Raw genomic sequence first — 10,591 nt, 5'->3', positions numbered from 1 at the left:
AAAGAAAGAAAGAAAGAAAGAAAGAAAGAAAGAAAGAAAGAAAGAAAAAGAGAAAAAGAAAGGAGGGAGGCAGGAAGGGAGGAAGTGAAGAAGGGTGGAGGAAGGAAGGAATGGAAGAGAGAAGGAAAGAAAGAAGATAAAAAACAGTGGTCTAGAACCAGAAATCAGATTTTATGTTTCTTTTAATGTTGGACTTGAGTCTTTCCCTCAGGTTATTTTTCTTCTGTTCTTGTTCAGTCATGTCCAATTCTTTGTGACCACATTTGGAGTTTTTTTGGCAAAGATACTGGAGTGGTTTGCCATTTTCTTTTCCAGCTCATTTTACAGATGAGGAAACTAAGGCAAACAGGGCTAAGTGCTAGTTAGTGTCTGGGGCCAGATTTGAAATCAGAAGATGAATTTTCCTGACCTTGATCCAGGCCTGGCACTCTATTCACTGTGTCAACTAGCTGCCCATACCTTTCTTCTATTCTGTATGCATTTGGTATGTACCTATTTATTTTCATGTTGCTTCCTTCATTTAAATCCCATGCAGGCTGTGACTTTTTCATTGTATTTCCAGCCAGGCAAGCAAATAACAACGACTGACTCCAAGTCCTTGGTACAATCTAGCTTCATCCAAGCCATTAATAAAAGAGTTGAACAGAATAGAGCCTAGGCCAAAGCTTCTACTACACTCTCTTCAACTTAATTAATATTGATACGTTAATGAACATTCTTTGGGTCTAGCTGTTCAACCAGTTATGAATCTACCTAACTCATTTATTCAGCCTTCCTATGTCCATTTTGTTCAGAGGAAGCTTCATAATAAATGCTTTTCTATTGCCCTGCAGTCAAGAGAGTACTGGATTTAACTCTTGACTGTAGCACTAGCAGTTTGACCATGACAAGTTATTTTAACCTGTTTGAGTCTCATTTCTTCATTTGTAAAATAACGATAGTGGAAAAAGGACTAGATCTGGAGTCAGAGGACCTTGATTTAAATTTTGACCGGTCCTATTCTCCAACTATCTCCAAACCATTAGAGAATTGGAATCTATCTCTGCAACTCCCCTCCTTTACTTTTCCTTGCTGGGAACCCAGTGTCCTTACCACTTAACCTGTAGTTTCCTCAACATGACCCTACTTTCTGACCACCTCCAACCCACTGGAAACTTTGACTCCACTCCAGTGTTCTCAGATCTGATAGGCAATCTGCTCCCCACGTCTCCTCCTGCCTTTCTGTTCCTTGTTATGTCCCCTCCTTTTTTTTAATGAGTTGTCTTCCCATACTAGAATGTAAGGTCCTTGAGAGATAACTGGGTGGCATAGTGCTTAGAGCAGTGGTCAGAGCAGTGGACCTGGAATCAGGAAAACTTGAGTCAAATCCAGCCTCAGACACTTAATAGTTGTTTGACCCTGGGCAAATTATTTAATCCCTGCTTGCCTCAGTTTCCTCACCCATAAAATGGAGATAATAACAGTGCCTACTTGCAGGGTTGTTGTAAGGATGAAATAAGATAATAATTATAAAATGCTTAGCACAGTGCCTGGCACATAATAAATACTATGCTAGCTATCATCATGATCATTATTGATTGCTAGCCATTATCATCACCATATTTTTTTTTTTTTTGGCAAAGCAATTGGGGTTAAGGGATTTGTCTGGAGTCACACAGCTAGTAAGTGTTACATGTCTGAGGCCAGATTTGAACTCAGGTCCTCCTGACTCCAAGACCAGTGCTCTACCCACTGTGCCACCTAGCTGCCCCATCATAACCATTTTCTTGAAGGAAGGAACATGCTTGTGTTTGTATTTTCAATGCTTAGCACAGTGTCTATCTACTTATCTATGTATCTATATGTGTGCATGTGTATCTATATCTATTAACCTTCTTCCATATGCTTACAGACATAGTCATTAATCTGATATGTTGAATTTTTATTTTGAAATCCCAGTAAAAAATGTTACTTTTAAATTTTTCTCATGCAGTTAAGCAGAGTTAAATACAAGGAGTCACCCAGAATATTAGTGACTTTTGGGAACTAAGTCTTTTTGGGATAGTCTATATTTGTAAGGTCAATAAACACTTATTAAGTGTTTACTACATGCCAGGCACTATGTTAAACACTAGAGATACAAAGAAAAACAAAACAATATAAACAAAACGAAACAAAAAAACCCTACATCCCAGACCTCAAAGAGTTCATATTCTAATAGAAATAGTTACATACTCACAAGATACATACCTATATTTACGTCTATATCTGTCTATCTATCTCTATCTCTCTATGTATTATAGTTATTGCTTCCACATTGTGACTTTCCCCATCACAATTTCTATATATTGCAGCTTGGCATAAGAAATTAGATGGGAATTTTGGGGGGGTTTTGTAGAAGCAGCAAATGACATGTGAAGGCCAGCATATAACACAGAAAAAGTTTAGAAATCCAAAAATGCGTAAAATATATGTATGTAGGTATAAAATATGTAATATTGTATAATAATAACTTTTGTATAATATATACATATAATATGTGTAATATTGTGTGATACCAACCATCTTTTGATACCACAATAATTCAGACTTCTTCTCTGGTACAACATGAGGGCCAAAAAATTTTAACCGAATTTTCTAGATTGTGAGGGTGCCACACCCTTAACCTCAGTGATGTGGAAAGGATAACTTTATAAAGAAAAGTCCATTTTAGAGTGAATGAACTAGAAGTTGGGAGGAAGAATGGGTGGGAGAGACCCACTGCACATGACAGATTTGAGCCAAGTCTTGAAGGAAACCAAGGATCTCATATGAGGCAGCTAAGTGGCACAGTAGATTGAGCCCTGGTCCTAGAGCCTGAAAGACCTGAATTCAATTATTACCTCAGACACTTACTAGTGACCAAGTCACTTAACCTCTAGTTGCCTCAGCTTCCTCAACTATAAAATGGGGATAATAAAAGCACCCATCTCTCAGTATTGTTGTGAGGATCAAATGAGATAATATTTGTAAAGTACCTGGCACATAGTAGGCACTATGTACAATTTCTATTCTATTTCCATCCTGAAGGTTATAGAAAGCCACTGGGGTTCATTGAAGGGTGTGTGTGTGTTGCACTTCTGGAAGATCCATTAAACAATTGAGTGAAGAATAAATTGAAATGGGGAGAGACTTGAGGTTCAGAGAATGAATAGAAAGCTATTGCAATAAACCAGGAGAGTGGTGATATGGACATGAATTGGGATGTGAGTGGAGAAAAGGGAATATTCAAGAGACATCAAGCATAAATGAGCACTACATTAATGTTTTATTCCATTAAGATAGTTATATATTAACAACATATACACTCTTCTCTGATAAACTGTTAGGTTAGGCGTAAGTTTCCAACCTCTAGCCTTCCTTTGTATCCTATAAAAATAACAGATGTTCAAACAATGGTGTCCAGCTGTGCTCACAATTTGGGGGTAACATGCTCCTAGTCCCAGGTTTAATTGGATGTTGTTGTTATGCTCCGCCAGGTTATAACTATCTACCTATAGTTTGGAGATGGAAAATCCAACATTTTCCATCATGAATGTATTTTGCATATAAGTTTTGCAGTTACTAGTTTGAAGTTAGTCTATTAGAGAAGATGTTAAGTATTTTGCCCAGGAAAGGACATAATAATAAGTGGTATACGATGCATATTATTCGTGTAAGTATATCAATGCATATATATGTATATGTAATGACCCTCATGAATTGTACCGGGAGTAAGGGAGTTTAGAACAGTCAGCTATTTTCCAATCTGTTCCTACTAATTGGTTGCAATAATATGTACCCATGTGTAAAGACCTATTTCTGTGTACCAGCAAAAATCAAAGAGGCAATTTTGATTTGTAAAAATTGACTGCTTCATCGTAATTTAGTTTTCAGATGTCTTTAAGCCTCTATACATTTCTCCTGCCCTTCTCCAAACAACAATGCTGCTCTTTATGTCAGAGTTTAGAAAAACAATCTGCTTTCTCACTGTGACAATTAAGCTGCTCTTCCATCTGCTGCAAGTTTTGCAATAGGAGGGAAGACATCGCACAGACTGCTTTTCCTTTCTCCAGAGGGGTAATAACCTTCCCTTTCACCCAGGACAGCAACCTCCTTCTACTGCCTTGAGAAAGTCATAGCCACCTGATGGTAAACACAATGATAATCATGATCCCCAGAGTCCTATGGCTGGCCACAAATAGTGTCTGTTGTTGTAATAAAGATACATTCCTTTCTTGGACCATCACCTCCACCTCCCCCGTACTGGTCACCCAGATGCTATTCCTGAATCCCTCAGCTCCCGTAGATCAGTTTTTTCCTTATGATGGCTGGGAGTAGGGGGTAAGCCTCTACCACTACCCATCACTTTCCAGCTCCTTGATTTGTCTTCTCCCATTAGAAAGTAAGCTCCTTGAGGGTAGGGACTATCTTGTTTGCTTGTATTTTTATTCCCAGCACTCAGCTCAATGCTTGGTACATAGTGAATGCTTAATAAATTCTTGCTCTATTAATCATCTCTATTTTTATCTCTATCAATCAGTCATTATTTTCACAGATTATCAGAAATCATAGAAGTGGACAATATCTCAATACTCATTTAGTTCAATCGTTTTCTGAATAAGTATCCCCACTATGCCATTCTAAATATGTGCCCATCCAGCCTTTGTTTGAAGACCCATAAGCAGGGAGATCTGAATGCTCACTGAGGCAGCCCGATCTAGTTTGGATTGGCTCTAAATCTCGGGAAATTTTTCCTTATATGGAGCCCCCATTTGATTTTCTGCATTTCCCACCCATTGTTCCCAGGTCCAGCTTCTGAGGCCCAGCAGAACAAATTTACTTTCTATTCTGCTTGACAGCTTTTAAATACTCCAGGATAGCCCTCTCTCAGAGTTCTTGGCTCTGGCCTAAATGTCCACACTTCCTTCATCTGATCCTCTTTTGGCATAGTATTCTAAGAAAGACTACAGTGGGACTATAACTTTCTGTTTTTTGATATCACACCATATGATTTAGCCCACGATCATTTCAGTTTTCTTGGCTCTTGATTCACTAGGCTTGCAGTCCACTAAGACACCAAGATTTTTTTTTTTGAGCAGCTGTCTAACTATGGCTTCCATATTCTGTAATTGCAAAGTTGATTTAAATTCCCACCAGTATATGGCTTTTAAATTCATTTTATTACATTTAACAGGCAGGTATATGGCAGAGTAAAAAGAAAAAATGCTAGGCCTGGAGTCAGGAAGACCTGAGTTGCAATTCTGCCTCAGACACTTACTGGCTGTGTGGCCTTAGGCAAGTCACTTAAATCTCTGCCTCAGTTTCTTCATCTGCAAAATGGGGATGATAATAGCACCTACTACCTTCAAGGGTTCATGTGAGGATCAAATAGGATAACGTATGTAAAGTACTTTGCAGTCATGAAAATGCTTTGTAAATTATTATTTAATCATATACTGCATGGAAATCTTTTGGGATCCTGATGTAGTTATACAACACATTAAATTCCCAACAGATACTTATCAGCCCTAGTTTGGCTATTGTCTTTTAATTTCTTCTGTTGGCAAGCTCCAAGGTCTTGTAAGTCCCCCACTCCCACCCTCTCTTGTTTACCACTGTCTGAACTTATTATTTTGGCTTAAGGACCTCAGAAACATGTCTTCTGGAATAGAAGGTTTATGAAGTTTTATAACTTCTACCCCAAAGCCAACACAATTTTGCTTAGCTTTTCTAGGAATGTTACCACTGTTAAGCAAAGGGAATAATAACTTACACTAGGTGGTAAAGTGGATAGAGTACTGAATTAGAAGGCAGGAAGGCCTGAGGCCTCAAATCTGTCCTTAGACACACTTACTAACTGTGAGACCTTAAGTAAGTCACTTAAAAAAAAAAACTGTCTGCTTCATTTTCCTCATCTATAAAATGGGAATAATAATAGCATCTACTTCCCAGGATTGTTGTGAGTGTCAAATAAGATAATATGTATAAAGAGCTTTGCATACTTTAAGGAGTTCTATAAATGCTATAATAACATTAATAACTATATCATCATAATAATTATTTGATAATATATATTATAACATAAGCATTGTTAATGGATATAATGATCAATATTATATAACTCATTATTAATTATAATATCTTTATTATATTATTATATTAAATTATTGACATACAAATATAGGTATAATAATATTATGCTTATGTATTACATAATGTAATTATAATATGCTTATATTATCTATAATATTATCTTATTAATCTAGGCTAATAGCTACATGGCTAATATAATTTCAGAATCAAAATGGCCTAAGTATCTGAAGCAGCAGCAGAACAATGTGAATAATTTGAATAACTAAGAAAACTAAGTAGGACAAAATACAGATGCAGAATCAATTTATGAATTCGATCCTGAAGAATCAGTCACTAACCTGCTTTTCCCTTCTGATACTGGCCGAACACGCCTTTCCCAGTTGATATCTTTGTTATTTATCATGGTGGTTTCTTTTACAGGACAGGGAATGCAGGGGGCTGTCACCATGGACTTCAACGAGGCTCCTGGAAGGCGTTCTCTTCTCCCTGTGCACAAGCTGTGCATGACAAGGTGCTGCTGTGCTCATATTCCATTGCCCTGGCCAAGGAAGCCCCAGTGGGCTTAGAGGCAGAGAATGCTAAAGTCACCTAGGATTCTCCCAAGGTTCCCTAGATACCAAAAAAAAACCCCAAAAAACTAATGAACCCCAAACATAACAGTACAATGTATACAATAACATTGTTTTAAGAACAACTTTGAGTGATTTTGTCATTTTGACTACCGTAAATATCCAGATTAACCACAAAGGACCTCTGAAGGAAGAAACTATCTGCATCTAGAGAAGAAATGATAAATAGAAATGTATACAGAATTTTTTTACATGTACATGTGTATATATATATATGTATATGTACATTTATGTGTATGTATGTGTGTATATGTACATATACACACATATATTATACACACACACATATTTGTGTCTGATGCTGGTCATCTGGGCACCCAGGATGAGACAAGGGAAGAAAAAAAAAGAAAAAAAAGAAAGTCATATGATAACCTTATTATATATTTGAAAGGAATAGCAAGTTTTACAGAAGAGATTTGTGGTTTTAAATACAATCATCTTTTTTTTAAACTTACTGTGTTATGGAAATGCTTATTTTATTTCATAAGTTAAAATTAGATAAAAATAAAAAAATAAAACAACAACGAAAAGTTGTTTACAAGGATCTGGCTTTACTCTTTCTACTTAATGTCCTTCCATGGATGTATCCATCAGGCTAGTCCCATCTCTTGTGCACCATCACAATATCCACAATGGGGAAAAAAAAGGAAGTGTTCTGCTCTCTCACTCATACATTTCTTAACTAAACACCCTTCAGTAAAGCAAAAAATAGTTCACTTTTCATTTCTACCTGTCATTATTATTTCTCTTTAAACATGTAGTTCAAGTGTCTTCTTCCTTTTCTAACCCTGTGCATTTTTCTAGTTCTTTATTTGAACATTCTGTAATAATTTCTGTTCTTTTTCTTCTATGATGACCCACCTCACCCTGCTTCTCCCCCTCAGTTATTTTTCACTCTTCTCTTTAATAACTGAATCTTTATTTCTCTTCAGAAACACAATGTGTTCCTGTGAACTTTCCCTAGAGATTCTCTCCCTTATTCTGCAACTGCTCCTTCTCCCAGGTATCTCTTGAGAATTCTCACAGCAGCTGAAGAAATACTCCCCTATCTTTTTAAACCTCTCATGTGACAAGATGTGTATCACTTTTGCATCAAGTTGCATCATGTGATGTCAGAAGACTTAACGAAAACAAAATATTTTCTCTAGGGAGAAATGTATATATAACATACAGGAAAACTTTTAGTTAAAGGAGAAATCCTATGTTATGATTAAAGGGCTCCTATTTCTCCTATTTCAATTCAGTGACACTGTCCTCCTGGTTGTTTCATGAACAAGACACTACATTTCTACTCTGGTCATTTTCTCTGGCTGTCCTGCAGTGCCTTGAATGTTCTCCTTCCTCAGCTCTGCCTATTGACTTCGCTGGCTTCCTCTAAGTCCAAACTAAAACCCTACCTTCTACAGAAAGTCTTTCCAAATCCTTCTAAATTCTATTCCTCTGCTAATTGTTTTCTTATTTATCCTGTATATAGCTTGTGTGTATATATTTGCTTACATATTGTTTCCATTAGCTTTTGAGCTCCTTGAGGGCAGGGACTATTTTTTTTTAACCTCCTTTTGAATCCCTAACACTTAGCAAAGTGCCCGGCGCATAGTTGGTGTTTAATAAATGTTTATTGGTTGATTGATAAATCTTGACAGGGAGTCAACCCAATATATTGGGGGTCTTTCTGTAGATATCATGGCATTATTCAATGGAGCATACAGACCTTCCATATGTTATACTTCATTCATTCATTCCATAAGCATTTTTAAATGTCATGTTAATCTCTTTGGCATACCTGTCTCTCACCATCCTTTCAGGTTTTTCTGGAATCCTGTTCTATTGTAAAGAAACTGCCCTTCACATTAGACATATACTTTCCACACAGCCTCTCAAAATTAATTTGTGTATACTTTGTTGAATTACAACTAAGTTCATAGCACTTTGCTAGGCTGTTGGTATACAAACACAAATGCACTCTGATTGAAAGGCAGAGTGAAGAGCTCCTCTCAAAGCCTACATTTAAGCAGGGCATCTAGGATAATGACACTTTCATTTTCCACTTGGCTACACTTCGTTGAGCTTCTCCATCAAAATCCCCACATCTCCATGTTTTTCTCTCCTTGCTCCTTCCCCACTTTTCGGCTTCGTTTTGTGTGCTACCATCCCCCATTTGATCATAAGCTACTTGAAGGCAAGCTTCCTTCATCTTTCCTTCCTTCCTTCCTTCCTTCCTTCCTTCTTCCTTCCTTCCTTCCTTCCTTCCTTCCTTCCTTCCTTTCTTTCTTCCTTTCTTTCTTTCTCTTTCTCTCTTTCTTTCTTTCTTTCTCTCTTTCTTTCTCTCTTTTTCTTTCTCTCTTTCTTTCTCTCTTTCTTTCTCTCTCTCTCTTTCTTTCTTTCTTTCTTTGTATTTGCTACAGATATCACAGTGTCTGGCACAAAGTAGGTACTTAATAAATTATTGCCTGACTCATTGACCTCTTCAATGACTTTTAAGTGACCCTCAATTCTAATTCTTCAGAGATTATATTTCAGGACTGTCAGTCACTTAGCATCATTGGCATCAAGTTAGTATTAAAAGCATAAGACTTGGAATCATTAAAAACAATGTGTAATTTTCCAGTGACGATCCAGTTTTCTCTTCTCCCATTGAATTCTGGGCCAGATTCGTTGTCCAAATTTAATGCTGTCCCAAGATATATGCTTTGATGGAGCAATGCTATGGGTTTCCCATCTAATTGCATATCATAGACTACACTATAGCTATTCTTCAACCATCTGATTTTTCCCATGTGGATAGTTGATAGAATTCTTTAGTTATTATGGATCTCATTTAAGAGAGTAAACATTCTGCAACTGGATGAATCAACAAAATATCCTCCACAAATAGGAATATAAGAAAGATTTGACAATCTATGAGGAAACTCTTATCTTTTTTGGACTCCTTTCTGAGTATCCTCCATGACAATAGCAAAAATATTTATCAAACAAATTGCTCCTTGTTTGATATTAATAATTAGTATTATTGAATAGTTATTTCTGTTGCTACATCTTTCAATGAATCTTTTATGATTTTGCCTACACATGGGAGAGATCCCATTGGAGGAATCTTTTAGATGCAATTTATTCTACTTCATCCAATGCTTTTTTTATAGTCAACAAACACAGTGAGAACTTGTATTTTCTGTAGCTTTCAGTAAATTATCCTGATCAGAAATTTGGAGATAGAAGGGAATTTTAGTGTCATTTAATCTAGCCCTCACATTTTATGGATATGTGACTGTAAAGTTGTAATCTACTGTTGAATAACAATCATTTTAAAAGACCTACTTGTTCTCTTCTCAAATGTTTTGTCAAAGATTACCCTGGTAAGTGCATGGATTATTCTCATAAAGATATTGTAAAGTCAGGGAAGTAGGCATATAAGATGGTAGTTACACAGATTTTTCTCTTGTTTATTTTTTGTTGTTTGTTTTTTTTTTTTGTAGGTATAAGAATAAGGTCTATGGCTTTCCCTGAAGTTTTGGTGTCCTCTCCTCTTTCATATATTTTAAGAAACAATTCTCAGGGGGTGGAGCCAAGATGGGGGAGGAAAAGGCAGGCATTGCCTGAGTTCTCCCAAATTCTCCTCTAAAAAACTTTAAACTATGCCTCAAAATGAATTTGGGAGCAATAGAACCCACCAAAGAATGGAGTCAAATAATTTTCTAGTCCAAGACAACCTAGAAGTTCAGCAGGAAAGACTGTGCAGGAAATGCTCAGCAAGCTAGCAGTAGGCCTTGGGGGGAACTGAATTGGCAACAATGGCTTCCAGAGCTCTCAGCCCACAGACAGGAAAGGGGTCAGAAAACTGAGATTATGGGGGTCTCTTTGCTGGCACTGGG

The sequence above is a fragment of the Vombatus ursinus genome, unplaced genomic scaffold, assembly GCF_900497805.2.
Source record: "Vombatus ursinus unplaced genomic scaffold, bare-nosed wombat genome assembly UNPS02014781.1, whole genome shotgun sequence".
Classification (NCBI taxonomy): Eukaryota; Metazoa; Chordata; class Mammalia; order Diprotodontia; family Vombatidae; genus Vombatus; species Vombatus ursinus.
The sequence above is the reverse complement of the archived record's forward strand: the minus strand, read 5'-3'. Positions refer to the sequence as shown.